The 14,621-nt window shown below is 39.3% G+C and overlaps 1 long non-coding RNA gene across 1 annotated transcript; it reads right to left on the reverse strand.

Moving 5' to 3' along the window:
* Positions 1–346: 346 nt before the first annotated feature.
* On the reverse strand, positions 347–1,078 carry LOC118999203 (uncharacterized). The gene is made up of 3 exons (XR_005069065.1): positions 1,007–1,078; positions 742–856; positions 347–457 (listed from the first exon to the last, which is right to left on the reverse strand). It is a non-coding gene; the product is annotated as an uncharacterized LOC118999203 (long non-coding RNA).
* Between the last annotated feature and the right edge of the window lie 13,543 nt (positions 1,079–14,621).

Raw genomic sequence — 14,621 nt, forward strand, 5'->3', positions numbered from 1 at the left:
ACAGTCCCTTTGTTTCCACACACACTGTGTGACCTCGGGACTGGGGCAGCCGAGGGAGCAGCGGAGGCAGGGTTGAACCTAGAGGTGGGGGAAGATACAGGGGTTGTTGCTATTTTCTCCCCACCTGTTGTTCACAGCCCCCATTCTAAAAAGACAAGGACGACGAGGGTCTTAATACAGGGAGAAGCTAAAAGGAACGGTGAGGGGGACAGGGAAGAGTAAAGGAAAAAGGGGGGAGGCGAGGGTCATCCGGAGAGGGAGATGACAAAGAGGAAGCTCCGGAAACAAGGAAGTTGGACAAGGACGAGGGAAAACATACTCAGGAAGCTACTCACTTGACATTTGCAACTTGTTCTGTATGCCATCTCGAAACCTATTTTTTGCTCTCTGGTGAGCTTTTGCCAGGCATACGCCAGATGGCATTTTGTGAAGTTCACTCTTCCCACCCGCAGGAAGCCTGCAGTGATCAGAGAGCAGGCCTGAGAGTCAGCACAGCAGGCATGGGCAGCCCCTGGGAAGGACATGCTGCAGCCCTTAGGTGGTCAGCCCCAGAGAGTCTGGAAACCCAGAGGCTTGTACAGTCAGCCATGAATCATGGTCTAGCATTTTCCTAGGAAGAGTCTGTCAGATTGTGGAGAATCGGCCCTCGGTTCTCCCTGGAACTAGAGTTGCGGAAGTAAAGCAGCCCTGTCAGAGGAAGGTGGCAAGGTTGAGCAGCTGTATGTGGACAGGGGTGCTTACCTGCAATAAGTATTTGTGATTGTGGAGCAGTCGTCAGCTCAAAACCACAGTCATTCTGATGCTTAGGTGTGTAGATTGCATGGATTTCCGGGATGCTCCTGGGAGCTTTGAGTATCTGTGATGAAAGGGAAAAAGAGGCTAAGACCTTAGGTTCTCCTAGAAGTTGCTGGGCTCCAGGAACCATTCAACTCCCTCAGCCCAAGCAGATAGGAAAGTCTGGGTTTTTGAAGGAAGGGCTTAGGAAGAAAGCAGGCACCGGGTTTACCTTAGTGACACTGACTCTGAAACTTTGTTTCAGCGCGGTGTTGTTTCCTGGTCCTAGTATATCAGCTACTAGGACTGGGAGAAGGAAGAAATGGGTCAGGAGCCCATAGGTTCATCGGTTTAAGTTTTTTCCATCCTAAGTCTGTCGGAGATGTTCAGATCAAAAGAACTCCTGACCCCTGCATTTCTCCACCCCATGGAGACGCATTCATGAAGACTTCCCTGCTGTTTCCCTTGACTCACCAATGTCTGAATTGCAGTAATATGCCTGAGGGTGCTGGAGCTTACACTGACAAGCACTGCAAGGTGCTGACAGAGCCAGGAGCAAGGGAAAGGCCAGCAGGAGTGAGGGATCCATGGTGGGCTCTGGGGAACACAGGGCATGTGTTAAATCATAGGCTTTTCCTAGCCCAGCTCCCCCATCCACCTACAGATAAAAACTGAGCTGGCTTAGGAGGGCTGTCTACTTCTCTTAAGGTCTAGGGACCCAGAAAGACTGAGTCCAGCACCCATGATCTTATGGACCACATGAACGAAGTCTGTGCCCCATGTCTGAAATGTCTTACCTCAGTCAGGCCAAGCCAGGGGAGCCACAGCTTCTACAGGATACCCAGCACAACAAAAGATAAATAGCCTTCTGAATTTGCTTTCCCCCCTGGGGCTTATCCACCAGGAGGTAAATCTGATTACTGTGTGTACCAGTCACTTGGAATCATTCCCCTCTCATCTGCATTTTCTTCTCATCTTTCAAGCATATCAACCAGGCAGATATGGTCCAGTTAATGGGTGCCCTTGTCACTTGGAAGTTTTCTCCCTGTCATTATTCAAAGAGCCACCAGTTCCACCTCTTTCTGGACAATAGTATGGGCTCGACCGTGCCTCCCTAAATCATACAGGTTGAAGACCTAACCCCTTGTCCCTCAGAATGTGACTATTCAGAGACAGGGTCTTTTAAGAGGGAATTAAGGTAAAAGGAGCCCATTAGTTAGATCCTAACCCAATATGACTAATGTCTTTATACAGAGGAGCATAGAACACAGACATCCAAAGAGGGAAGCCCATGTGAAGATACAAGGAGAAAATGGCCATTTTCAAATGAAGGGGATACTCAGAAAATAAACGACTTTGATATTGGACTCCTCGAGAACTGTAAGGAAATAAATTTTCTCTTGTTCAGACCACCCAGTCTGTGGTACATTTCTAGGGGGTGACCCTAGAAAAATAACAGACTTCTTAGTTTTATTTAAAAAAAAAAATATATATATAGCCTTTACACAATTTAAATTCGCATTAGGAATTTAAGAAAACAAAATCACCTCCAATACCAAATTTACCAAACAAGATTTATTCATTCACCCAACTTCTATTCCTGCTCCCTACCTCTTTCTCTGCCCTCCCCCTCACAGACTTCCATTGATTATATTATGTTTTATCCTCCCATTGCTTTTTTAATTGAAAAATCTACAGGCACATTCAACCTCTCTCTTACAGAAAACTGCAGCACACCATATACATAATTTTTGTTATCTTGCCATTTTTATTTTGTAGCATATCCTAAAATGACATTACCATAGTATATATTCCTTATTCTTGGGTCAGTTGTATAATGCTCCATGTTGTGGCCTGGATTATTTCATTGGGCCCTAATTATTAGTTCTCTCATTAGTTTTCTGTTGCTTGCTCTTACAAATAGTTCTTTGACGATTAGACGTATGAATACCTCTTTTCTCATATTTGAAATTGTGATTTTAGAAATGACTTCTAGAAATAGGATAGGGTTTAGGACCATTTGCATTTTTTTTCTGTGACTTGTCTATATCTCATTCTATTTTTTTCTATAGGGTTGATTCACTTTGTCTTCATTTTTAGAAAGTACATATTAAACATATTAACTCTTCACAGCATGCTTGCAAGTACTTTTCTCATATAACATTTTATTCCACTTGAGTTTAAAAAAGTATTTAATGTAACCAGTTTAACAATGTCTTGATTAACTGTTTCTAGAGTTTTACTCATAGTTAGCAAAGGTTTCTCTTGCTAATGGAAATTAGAGGATTTTACTCATGATTTCTCTTCCATTATTTGCATAATTTCACTTTCTATATTTAGATCTCTAACCCATTTGGAATTTCTCCTACTATCAGTGTGATTCATTGACATAATTTTATCTGTCCTCATGTATATCCAATTAACCCCACACCTCTATTACAAAGATATTTTCCCATACTTGGATGTCGCCTTTATCATGTATTGAATTTCCTTATTCATTTGAGACAGTAGAATGATATTCTATTCAATTAGTCTATGTATGCATTCCTTCAACAACATCACATTGTGGGGAGGGGTTGGGGGTTGGGTTGGGAGTGTGAAGGGATTCAGCAAAAAAAGCAATTAAATGGAAAAACTCAGGGGCAGGAGCAACAGTGTAGTGATTGCCTGGGTCCAGAGGAGAGGTGGAGGAGGGTGTAGGTGATAAACGGTGATGGAAGGAGACTTGGCCTAGGGTGGTGAACACACAATACAGTGAAGAGATAATGTGTTGTGGAAATATGCCCCTTAAACCTAGGTAATTCTGTTAACCTGTGTCACCCCAATAAACTAAATAGAAAAGAAAAAAACATTGAATATGCTCCAGGTGTTTTAATATTTTTCTAGAGAAGAATCTTTTTCTTTTGCAGTTTTTGCTTTCTCCAACAGCTAGGTGTGGCTCCAGTATTTCGTTTCAGGGCCCCTTTGCACGTCAAAACCAGCGATGGCTGGAGCCAAGCCTTACATCACGTGGGTAACACTGCCTCTTCTATTTAAGGATCTTTGTGATTAGGCTGGCTCCACTCTGATAATCTGGGATAATCTCTTCATTTTTAAGTTGGCTGATTAGTAAACTTAATTCCATCTGCAACTTTAATCCTCCTTGTCATTTAACATGACATTTACAGATTCCAAGGATAAGGATGTGGTTATCTTTCGAGGGGCATTATTTATTTTGACTACGCAGGGGTAGACACACACACATCACTCTTCCCATCCAGGGACACAGAAATGGGGCTCCACTAGACACGCTGGGTCCCTCAGTCTTTGTGAGGTTCTGGATTGAAATGCTGGCTGCAGGCGAATGGAGCCACAGGGTTGTATTTCAAGAAATGGATAATCAGTCGGGCATGATTGTGTCATTTTTCAACTTTAGTGCATGAAATATTCACTATTTTCTCTTAGTCTGACTTGTTTCTTCCTCACAGTATGTTTTGAATGAAACAAGCATTTTCTTTTAATTAAGTAAAAGTTATTTTTTAAACCATTTGTTCTTTTTTTGTCTAGCATAAGAATTCTTTACTTATGCCAAGCTTGCAAAAATGTTCTGTTTTCCTCCAGAAGTTGTAGGCATAAACTTTTACATGTAGTCTATGATCCATTTCAAGTTTATGTTTCTGTATAGCCTGGGGACAGAGTCAAAGTTAATTACTTTCTATGTATGTAACACAAATTGTTCTGGCATAAGTTCTTGAAAAGACCCATTTACATTTTATTACCTTGGCCTCTTTTTTGAGAATTAACTCACCCTACATATTTGAATTTGGTTCTGGATATTTTCTTCCATTATCTACATATTTATTCTCATGAAAACATCAAATTTTGTTCCTCTAGCTTTATGATATGCCTCAAATTTGGTAGTGTAATTCCTTCAAATGTATTCTTTTCCAAAGCTATCTTGATTATTTCTATGACATGCACTAGAGATACTGCTTATCAATATCTATACAAATGCATAATGGGCTTTTGACTAGGATTGATTTGAGTCTAGAGATGATTTTAAGGAAAATCGACACCAATACAGTTTTCCAACCCATGAGCATTTTGTGCCTCTGCACGTATTGTACCATTTTACAGTTCTCTCTGCAATGTTTGGTATATACAGTGTTGTGAGTCTGGCACGTATTTTGTTACATTTGTTTATGCTATTCCTTATTTTTATTCTACTGTAGTAGGTATTAGTTTTTAATTTCAATCTGTAATTATTCCTGTCATACAGAAATATAAGTGAATTTTGTACATTGTTCTTGTCCCCATAACCTGGCTAAATTAACTTGTTGGTTATAATGGTTTTTCTTTAGATTTCTTAAGAAACTTTACATACAAGATTATGTTATCTGTGGATAAAGACAGCTTTTCTTTTTCCATGCCAATCACTACAACTCTTACTCCCTTGAATGGTCTTAGGTATGGACTAAAACTGTTGTTACAGGGAAGAATAAAGGGACAAAGCACAAATCCTTTCCCCATTGCTGATGTGCAGGAGAAACACTCAGTCGTTCACAGCTGAGTGTGCTCTTGGTCGTGGAGGGTTACTGTGCATTATTGAATAGATTCATAATGGTCTCTTCTTACCCAGTATGATTGTTGACTTTTGCCAGAAGTTTCTTTCTGTACCTACTTATATAATTAAACAGGTTTTCTTTAACCATTTCTTTGGCTAATATAGTAATTTACATTATTTGGTTTTCCTAGCTGTAAATTAATTTTCCTTTGATGACAAAATGCCAATCAGTCATGTATGGCTCAATTTTATTGGTTGATATTTTCTTGTGGAATTTGTGCATTATGTTCATGAGAAATGTTAATGTGAGAGGTATTTTTTTTGTATTTTCTTTGATTTTAGTGTCAGGATAAATTTGCACTGGTAAAATACTTTAGAAAAGATTTATTTATATTCTCTTTTCTTGAAGAGTTTATGAATGGATGTATTACTTTTTTCCTTAAAAGTTAGAATTAACCAGTGAAGTTTATTTCAATTGCAAGAAAAATTCAGTATACAAAGTCAATTTCTTTAATTGTTACAGAGCTATTGAAATGTTCTATTTATTCTTGCATATATTTTGGAAATGTTTATACATTGCAATTCACCTAAGCTTCAAGTTGATCAGCATAAAGTTCTTTATAATTGCTCTTTTATCCTACTTTTATGTATAGAAGATGTATGCGACAATGTTGTTTTCATTCTATCAGATAACGGTAATCTGCACATTTTCTCATTGTTCCTTCATTAATATAAATACTGGGTTGTCAATGTGATTGACCTTTACAAAAAACAACCTTTTGGGTTAACTGATAGTCTCTATTTTTCTATTGATTTTTACTCGTGTTTATTTCCTTTCTTCTCTTGAGTATTAGTATAATACGAACTTCTTTTCCAACATATGAAGGTAGAAGCTTAGGTTGTTGATATTAGACATTTCTTCTTTTTCTAATATAAGCATGTTGAGCAGTAAATTACACTCCAGGCACTCTTCAGGCTCTACTGCACACATTTTTTAATGTTTTGGCTCAAGTTTTACTCAACTCAAAATATACTCTAATTTCCTCTGTGATTTCTTCTTTGACCCATGGATTACTTTGAAAAGTGTACTGTTTAGTTTCTAAATATCTGGAAATTTCCAAATAACTGTCCTTATCAATTGAATCTTCTGCTATCAGACAACATACGCTGTATGAGTTGAATCCTTTTAAATAATTAAAATTTACTTAACGTCACACCATATTATCTGTATGGGAGAATGTTTCATTTGCAATGACAAAGAATTAGTGTTCTGCTGTTGTCTGGTGAAAGGACCTGTTATTGTCCAATAGGTCATGTCGGTTGATGGTGTTATTCATGTCTTCTAGATACTCAGTAATTTCAATGTGTGTATAAGGTACTAAAGGGGGAAGCTAGGATATTTAATGCATACAGTTCATTTACTCTTACAGCATATAATTAATCAAAATAACATTGGTAGTTTGGAATTGGTGATGGGATAATAAAAGTATTTATATCATGGAAACTGGCAAATATGAAAAATCAGGATTGTTCACTTCCACAAGTATTGGTTATTAACTCTTTAATACCATGGCAGTGAACAATTCCTACAAAAGGAACATGGGAGCCCACTTTGGATCTTCCCAAACACCCAGAAACAGTGCCCCTTCTTGCTTGCCCTGTGTGTATATAGAAGACCTATCGGATGGAATGGGGACAAGGCCTTAGATAGCAGGAGAGAGAAGAATACATGAACAGAAATTTACTGAGCTCTCACTATGTTGACCACCAGTGATATTACCAATAACAGGAGAAGGGTAGCTTTTTACTTCTCAAACTCTCTAGCACCTTTCCGTTCCCATTATGGCAGTATGAGATTGCCCAGCATTTCAAGTATTATTCCTGACTCTTAAAGACCCTTGGTTCTGGATCATCTCATAGGCAGAGCAAGTATTAATCTGACCATGGTCTATCATTACTTGTCCTCATCTACCATGAATCCTGCAGCAAAGAAGGACAGAGGTGTCATACTGGTTGGGCAACATACAGCAACTTGTCACTGTAACACATAATATTTTATTCACTAGTTTGGGTATCAAGAACTAGTCTTAACTTTACCATGAAATTGCTTTATAATAAGGGACTGTTTTTGAGTGCTTTTCTAAAACATTAGAATGCTGTACAAAATTATTTTTCAGTTGTTGCAGGGGGAAATCCCTATCATACTGATTGATATAGAGCAAAATTAAATTTCTGTTAACATTCAGTTAATCTGGCTTTGAACTTCTAAACTCTACTTTGATTGGAAAACTCAGAATTTGACCATTTTGCTATGTTTTACCTAAAGAAGAGTAATTATTCTGAGTAAAAGGAAGTGCCAATTAACATGGTAAAAAATGGAGAGTTTATGATGTTTAAGTTGTAGTGACCAAAAAAGTTTGGTATATGACTAAAACAAAACTATAAGAGAGATGAGAAAGAAAGTTTTGAATTTATTTTAAATTTTTGTCCTTATAGTTGCTTCATGGACCATAAGAATAGTGTCCACTGATTCAAGTGTTACATATTGAGTGACCAATATAAGTCAGGCCTGAAGAAACAGGACAAAGGCAGTCTTTCTCCTTAAGGACTTCAAATTAATAAACAGAAGGGTGAGTTGGTGGTGGGAGGTAGAGAGTATATCACAGTTGTGTGACAAGTGCTTTAGGACACATAAGAGACACTTTATATGGTCTTGGGGGTGGGAGAGAACACAAGAGAATTTATTTTAGTCTTGAAATTTAGAGAAATATGCAAAAAGTAGTAATTAATAGTTCATCACTATGTTTTGGAGGAATCTGCTCTAGAATGGTAGACATAATTGACCAAGTTGGTGACAAGGAACCAATATTCCAAATAGATGTTGTACACATCTATTAGAATTTTTTAAAAAGTAAAAAATTTAAGATCTTATTTCTTTAGAAAAGTTATTTTTTATATTCTGAAAGACATGAAAGGGAAATTAAAGACACAGGAGGTAAAAAAGATTTTGTGGGTCAAAAGGTAATAGGGACACCATGACCATAAGAACCAAGAACAAGCTTAAATAAGTATTGAGAATAATGAACATCTAAAACGTAGAAATAAAGCAAAAGAAGACAGCATATTCTTTCAGAGTCATACTAGGTCATTGTTAAAAGGTCTCATCCAAGGATTAGTTAACTAAGGGAATATATCTGCATTTAATTTTGTTCTTTAGTATTTGATAGGATCATGGATACTATGATTTTATATGTTAAGTTTTAGATTTCTGATAAACCGGAAGTCTAAGCTCCAAAGGTTTCAGGGAACCTGAAGAACATAAAGCAGTTTCATATTTATTAACAAATTCATTTCAGCATTCCTTTGAATGACTGTTTAAACTTATGTTCCTTGCATTCTTCATTGAACCAGGTATATTATCTGATTGATTCCTTCGTTTATTAATAAATTGAATGAAATCATTAGCATGTCCCTACTGTATATTTATATGAAAGTCATATTTTAATTTTTTGAAATGGTCCTTCAGCAAAAGTCATTACTTCAACAGTGAAGTCCAACAAGAAATAGTGATATTTTTCAACATTTTTGACATTAGACAATTCACAGCCCCTCTGTTAGAGAAATCTGAAAGACTGACTTGCTACTGATTGATGAACTAGACCAAAAATCTGAAATTCCCTATGGGTGTATCTATCCCAAAGATAAAGCTCTAGAGATAAAATGGTTCTCAATCACATAGAGATCAAGTCTTACTGTTGAGTGAAAAATCATTATTTTTTCTAGCAATGTACTAAAAACAAAAGAAATTTATCATCTCACAGTTCTGGAGGCCAGAAGTACAAAATGAAGGTGTCAGCAGGGCCACACTCCCTCCAAAGACCCTAGGGGAGAATACTTCCTTACCTTCCCCAGCTCCCTGCAGTGCCCGGCATTCCTCGGCTTGTGGCACATCAGTCCAATCGCCCCCTCAGTCTTCATGTGGCCTTCCCTTGTCTTTTCTCTAAGTCTTTCTCCTAGAAGAACAACAATGATTGGATTTAGGGACCATCCTAAATCCAGGATGATCTCATTTTGAATCTTTTTAAAAAAATTATACTTTATTGATTGTGTCTAGCATTATTTTTCAAAAACAAATTTGAAAGGATAATCACCATATCTTAGAGTAGGAAAGTATAAAATGATAAAGGACTCTTATTTCCTACTTTATTTAATTATATCATTAATATATTTGAAAATGAGCATATATTAATTAGCTTTAATAAAAGCTTAAAAATGCCAATTTCATATTATTCAAAATATTAACTATTCCTACAGTAACCATTGCTGTCATCATAGATAATTTGTAATGGATTATTCCAGTTAAATGGTTTCTTTCATTGAGTATTTAAAGATTGATAATAATATCACTATGACTAGCATTCCTCCACCATCAATTAATTGAACCAATTCTGGGTATAATCTATAGGAGATGTTTGATATACGAGGTCTATCTGAAAAAGTCCAGCTATTGTTAATATAATGAGAATGGTTTGTGTGATATCGATTAACCTGGCAGCCAAAGAGAGTGGACTAGAATGCGCATGTGTGAACAATGATGACTTCACTATACTAGTCTAGCATGGGCAGTAAACACCATTGAGTGAGCATCTGTACTGTGTGGCTGTCACATTCAAAATGACTGAGTGAGTAGAGCACCAAATCTGCATCAAATTTTGTGTTAAGCTTGAACATTCCTCCACAGAAAACTATTCAGATCATTCAGAAGGCCACAGCTGTGGGCAAATGGAGATTGGCAGCTTCATCAGGACAATGTGCCCACTCATGCATCACGTCTCATGCAGAGCTTTTTGCCGAAACATCAAATTACTCAGGTGACTCAGCCCTGCTACAGACCAGATTTGGCACCCTGTAACTTGTGGCTTTTCCAAAAACTAAAACCACTTTTGAAAGGGAAGAGATTTCAGATTGTCACTGTGATTCAGGGAAATACGATGGGCAGCTGATGACTACTGAGAGAACTGTGTGAAGTCCCAAGGTGCCTGCTTTGAAGGGGACTGAGGCATCATTGTCCTATGTACAATGTTTCTTGTATCTTCTTCAGTAAATGTCTCTATTTTTCATATTACACAGCTAAATACCTTCTGGACAGACCTGGTACATTATCTTATTTAATCCTCAGCACTCTTTTGGAATGGATATAACAATCCTATTTTAGAGCTAAGGTAAACAGAAGCTTAGAAAGGTTACATTATTTAGTCAAGTGAAACTGGAATTTGCATCTCAGATTTCATGGCCCCCTGTTCTTTACACACTGTTCCACACCACCTCTGCTCTACCATACAGTGTTCATAGTAAAATGCAAGAACATGAGCAAATTTACAGAGTTCAAGTCCACAACCATCTCATTATTCCTTTGGATAAATTTAATCTGGTCACCCAACTCAGAAGGTGTGAATGGCATGATGATGATAATGATGATGATGACGATGATGATGATGATGGTGGGGAGTGCCCATTTTCACACGTCTCTGAGTTCCAGATCTGTTTCCCTGTGAAAGCAATGAAACAAGTCAGCAGCTTCACTCCTCAAAAACCAGAAAACAAGAAGGGGCACAAAATCATTTCCAAGTCACCTGCTGCCAGTTAATAAGGTTTGAATGGATTTTCTAATGTTTCAAAGTACTTCCTTGTGGACAGCTAAGAAATTCATAAAACCAGCCAGGAGAATTATATTATTGCCTGTAAGTGTAAACAGTTATGACAGAGGAGTAGCCGCCTACACCCAGAGAGCCTCTTAAAAGGAGACAGATAAAAGAGAGAGGAAAGGGCCCCTTTGATCACTTGCATGCAAATCCCCAACAGTTGACAGACACTGCTTTGGCTGGTGCCATATTTTCTTTTTAAAATGCATATGAAACAGCCAGCTCAGAAGTAATACTTTCCTTTTGAAGAGTTTTCCTTAAACTGGAAACAATTATGGGAGTTAAGACTCTTCCTGTTTCTAAATAGAAATTTTCTGTGTAACTTTTCCTCTGGAAAATTCAGTTAGAGGTAAGAACAATTCTGTTAGAGGTAGGAATTAGCTTCTGGATGATTCCAAGTCCCCTCTTTCTTCTCTCCATCTTGTATGTAATCAGGAGAAAGAAGCACAAAACAGCAGCAACAGCTACTTCATTTCTTATTCCTCGGATTTCAACTGAGATGCACCAAATGGTCTCCCGACTCAGCTGAAGGACTGAGAAACTTCCAGTTACCACCTCTCTCCCCTTTTGCTGAATTGTCTGTGACCTATTTCTGCAGGTATAGTGCCTTCCTGGTATCCTTTACTTTTCTGGCCACTGGGATGGGTCATCGGTCGTCAGGTAGTGGCGGCATGGCGGGGGAGGGAATGGAAGGGGGTTTGTTGGTCGACTCACTCTAGCTCTCTCTCCAATTGTTTGGGACAGTGGTGTAATTCTGCAGGAGGCAGTGGTACTCCCAGTTGAATAGGGCTGCAGGAACACCTTTGCTCCAGAGCTCCTCTCCCAGCCTGGAATGCGACTCCCCTTCATTTGCTTATGTTTTCCAGACACAGCCTCAGCGTAGCCTCCTCCACTGACAGGCTGTCGTTCCTGCCAACAGGCATCACAGAACTTTTGAAAAACTTCATTATCAGACCACAGAAGAGACTTAATTGTTCTCTAATTATTTTTGATGACTTAGCTTTTGTCTATTTATTTCTTCATTAATTGAACAGATAGTCCTTGGGGCTCCTGGGGGACAGACCGAACACAGTCCCTGCCCCCAAGGACCTACTGGCTTGCTGGGGATGGTGGATACGTGAGATAAGTCAGCAGCTTTCGCAGCACACTGTGAGAATTTTCCTCGAATTCCAATTGTTCTCCACGAAGCTGTCTTTCCCCCAAACTCATCTTAGTCATGGCAGTAGTGTTCCAAAGTGGCTCAGGTTTGTGCCCTTGGTGTCACCCTTGCTCCTGCCTTCTCCCCCATGCTCTGGTCCAAGTATTAATGACCTAGGCAGCAGCCCCAGAACCTGATGCGAACCGCTGGGCCTTCACCTACACTGTCCCTTCAGCCTGAATATTCTCCTTCTGTCTGGTGATGTGGGAAGACAAGAATCTATTAGGACTAATGCCAAATATGTGGAAGTTTACAAGGGGCCCATATGAAATATGCTTATCATTATTATTACTACTATTATTTCAAAAGACAGAAAACCCAATTTGAGTTGCCTTAAATAAATGAACTCTGTTGGTTAACAGGAGAAAAAGGCAATGGAAGCTTCAGGTAAGGCTTGATTTGGAGCTCCAGTGATGTGACCAGCATTCACTTTCTCCATTTCTTGCTCCTCTTTTGTGTTGCTGACTCTAATTTCTTGCAGGCCCACCCCTGTGATTCCAAGATGGCTCCATCAGTTTCTTTGGATGTGTATGTCCTCCTTGCATCCAGAGGGGATTCGAGGAAGTCTAATTCTCAGATGTTGCCACAGAAATCTCATTGACTCAGGCTGGATCCTGTGTCCGCCCAAACCAATCATTGTGGCCAGGAGAGGGGTCATTTGGAGTGGCCTAAGGCAATAAAGACTCACTCTGGCCTTGGCAGTGAGGTCAAGACTACTCAAGCAATAGCAGGAAGTGGTTTTCCAAAGACAATTCAGGGTGCTGCAGCTGGGGGGGAGTGGGGATGCCAAGGAAGCACTAAATAGATGCTCCTGAAAGGGCCCTGTTGAGGAATGCTCTGATGGCACGATGCAGGTTTGGACAGGAGGGTGGCTGCCATGGGGAGCCAGTGGGATCTTTAGGTAGTCAATCATTTTCAATTCCGCTGTCTTAGTTATTGGGTAAAATAACCAGGAAGGGACAGAAGAGATCTCGGATGCAGGCAGAATGTTAAAAAACACACAGCACTCCTGTTCAGGAGGGGTTAAGGCAGTGCTGGGTCACGGCAAATGAAAACATTCTAGGTTAAAGAAACCCAACAGATGAACGAATACCTGCGTATCATTATGAGTGAAGCATTTCTGGAGTCCATCGAGGAATACCTGAGTGTTAGAAAAAGCCACTTGCTCACTGATGTTTTCGTTTAACTTACAGACCTTGGAGTAAATGAATTGATACTTCGCACAGTCTTTACATGGCAACTGAAAAGGAAAACCTTCCCCAAGAGGAAGATGTCAGAAACATTATATTCATCCACCTTATCACTGCTAGAGTAGGGATTTTCAACCTCTGTGCCCCAAGAATTTTTAAAACAGGCAATATCTATTTAGGCAGGGGCATTGACCTCTTTTCCCTTAGATTGCTGAATAAAAAAAAATGACAGCATCAACACAACAATAGCCATTCAGTGTGAATGAATCAAAATTATGCCTATTTTTTTTGTCAGGTCAGCAAACAGTACACTTTTTGGTGAGCCACAGAATTTTAGTCATTGGTTGACATGTGCTATGAGATGAAAAAGGTAGAAAATCGCTGTCCTTGAGAATAGTAAATTAGTTAATTGTCTAAGTGTTAAAATTTCTCTATATATGATTCTTTAAACAAAGATTTACAATCTGAAGGACAATAAAACAACAGAATATTAGAGCTAGCAGGGACTAGCCAGTGAGATTCACGTGATGGGTGAGAAAATAGGTTGGGAGAGAGACAGGACAGGCCTGGGCCACCCAGAGAATCAGCGGCTAAGCTACTGGTCTTCAAAGAGCCACTTTGGGACTCAGTCTCCTCTGCAGACCCAAGCCTTCACTTTCCTTCCTGCCCCGTTTAGGGTGTCAGGTGCACCCTCTGGAAAGTGGGAGCTGAAGAAGATGCCTGGGAGCCAGGGGTGGCACTGTTTTAACTGCTTTATTAAAGTGTAATTGCTATATAAAACTTTTACATACTTAACATAGGAAGTTTGATGAGTTTGGACATGGTCCACACCCATGAAACCATGGTTCCACTTATCTGAGGCACCCAAAATGGTTATGCACTGTCCAGAGTGGTACAATGCCTTCTTAGCTCACATAAAGACTGTTGTCCTCGACAATGACACCACTAGATGGCAGAAAAAATCCACACCTGAGAGGAGGTACCTGCTCTAAAATTCTGGAGCTCTGAGTATCTCTGATGAGACTGGCTCATTTGCCGGGTGAGGAGAGAATCAGGGACCCTCGTACCATCGGCACACTCTCCCATGTCTCTCCTCCAAACCCCTGCCTCTCTCGGGAGTCGGATGGTTAATTTCATCCTCCTTTTTCATTAAAGCATATTAGGAGGAAAGAATCTACTTTGAAAACTGTTTTATGAAAGGCTGGAATGACCAC

This window comes from Sturnira hondurensis, unplaced genomic scaffold (genome assembly GCF_014824575.4).
Source record: "Sturnira hondurensis isolate 20B ecotype Veracruz unplaced genomic scaffold, ASM1482457v3 Scaffold0014745, whole genome shotgun sequence".
NCBI lineage: Eukaryota > Metazoa > Chordata > Mammalia > Chiroptera > Phyllostomidae > Sturnira > Sturnira hondurensis.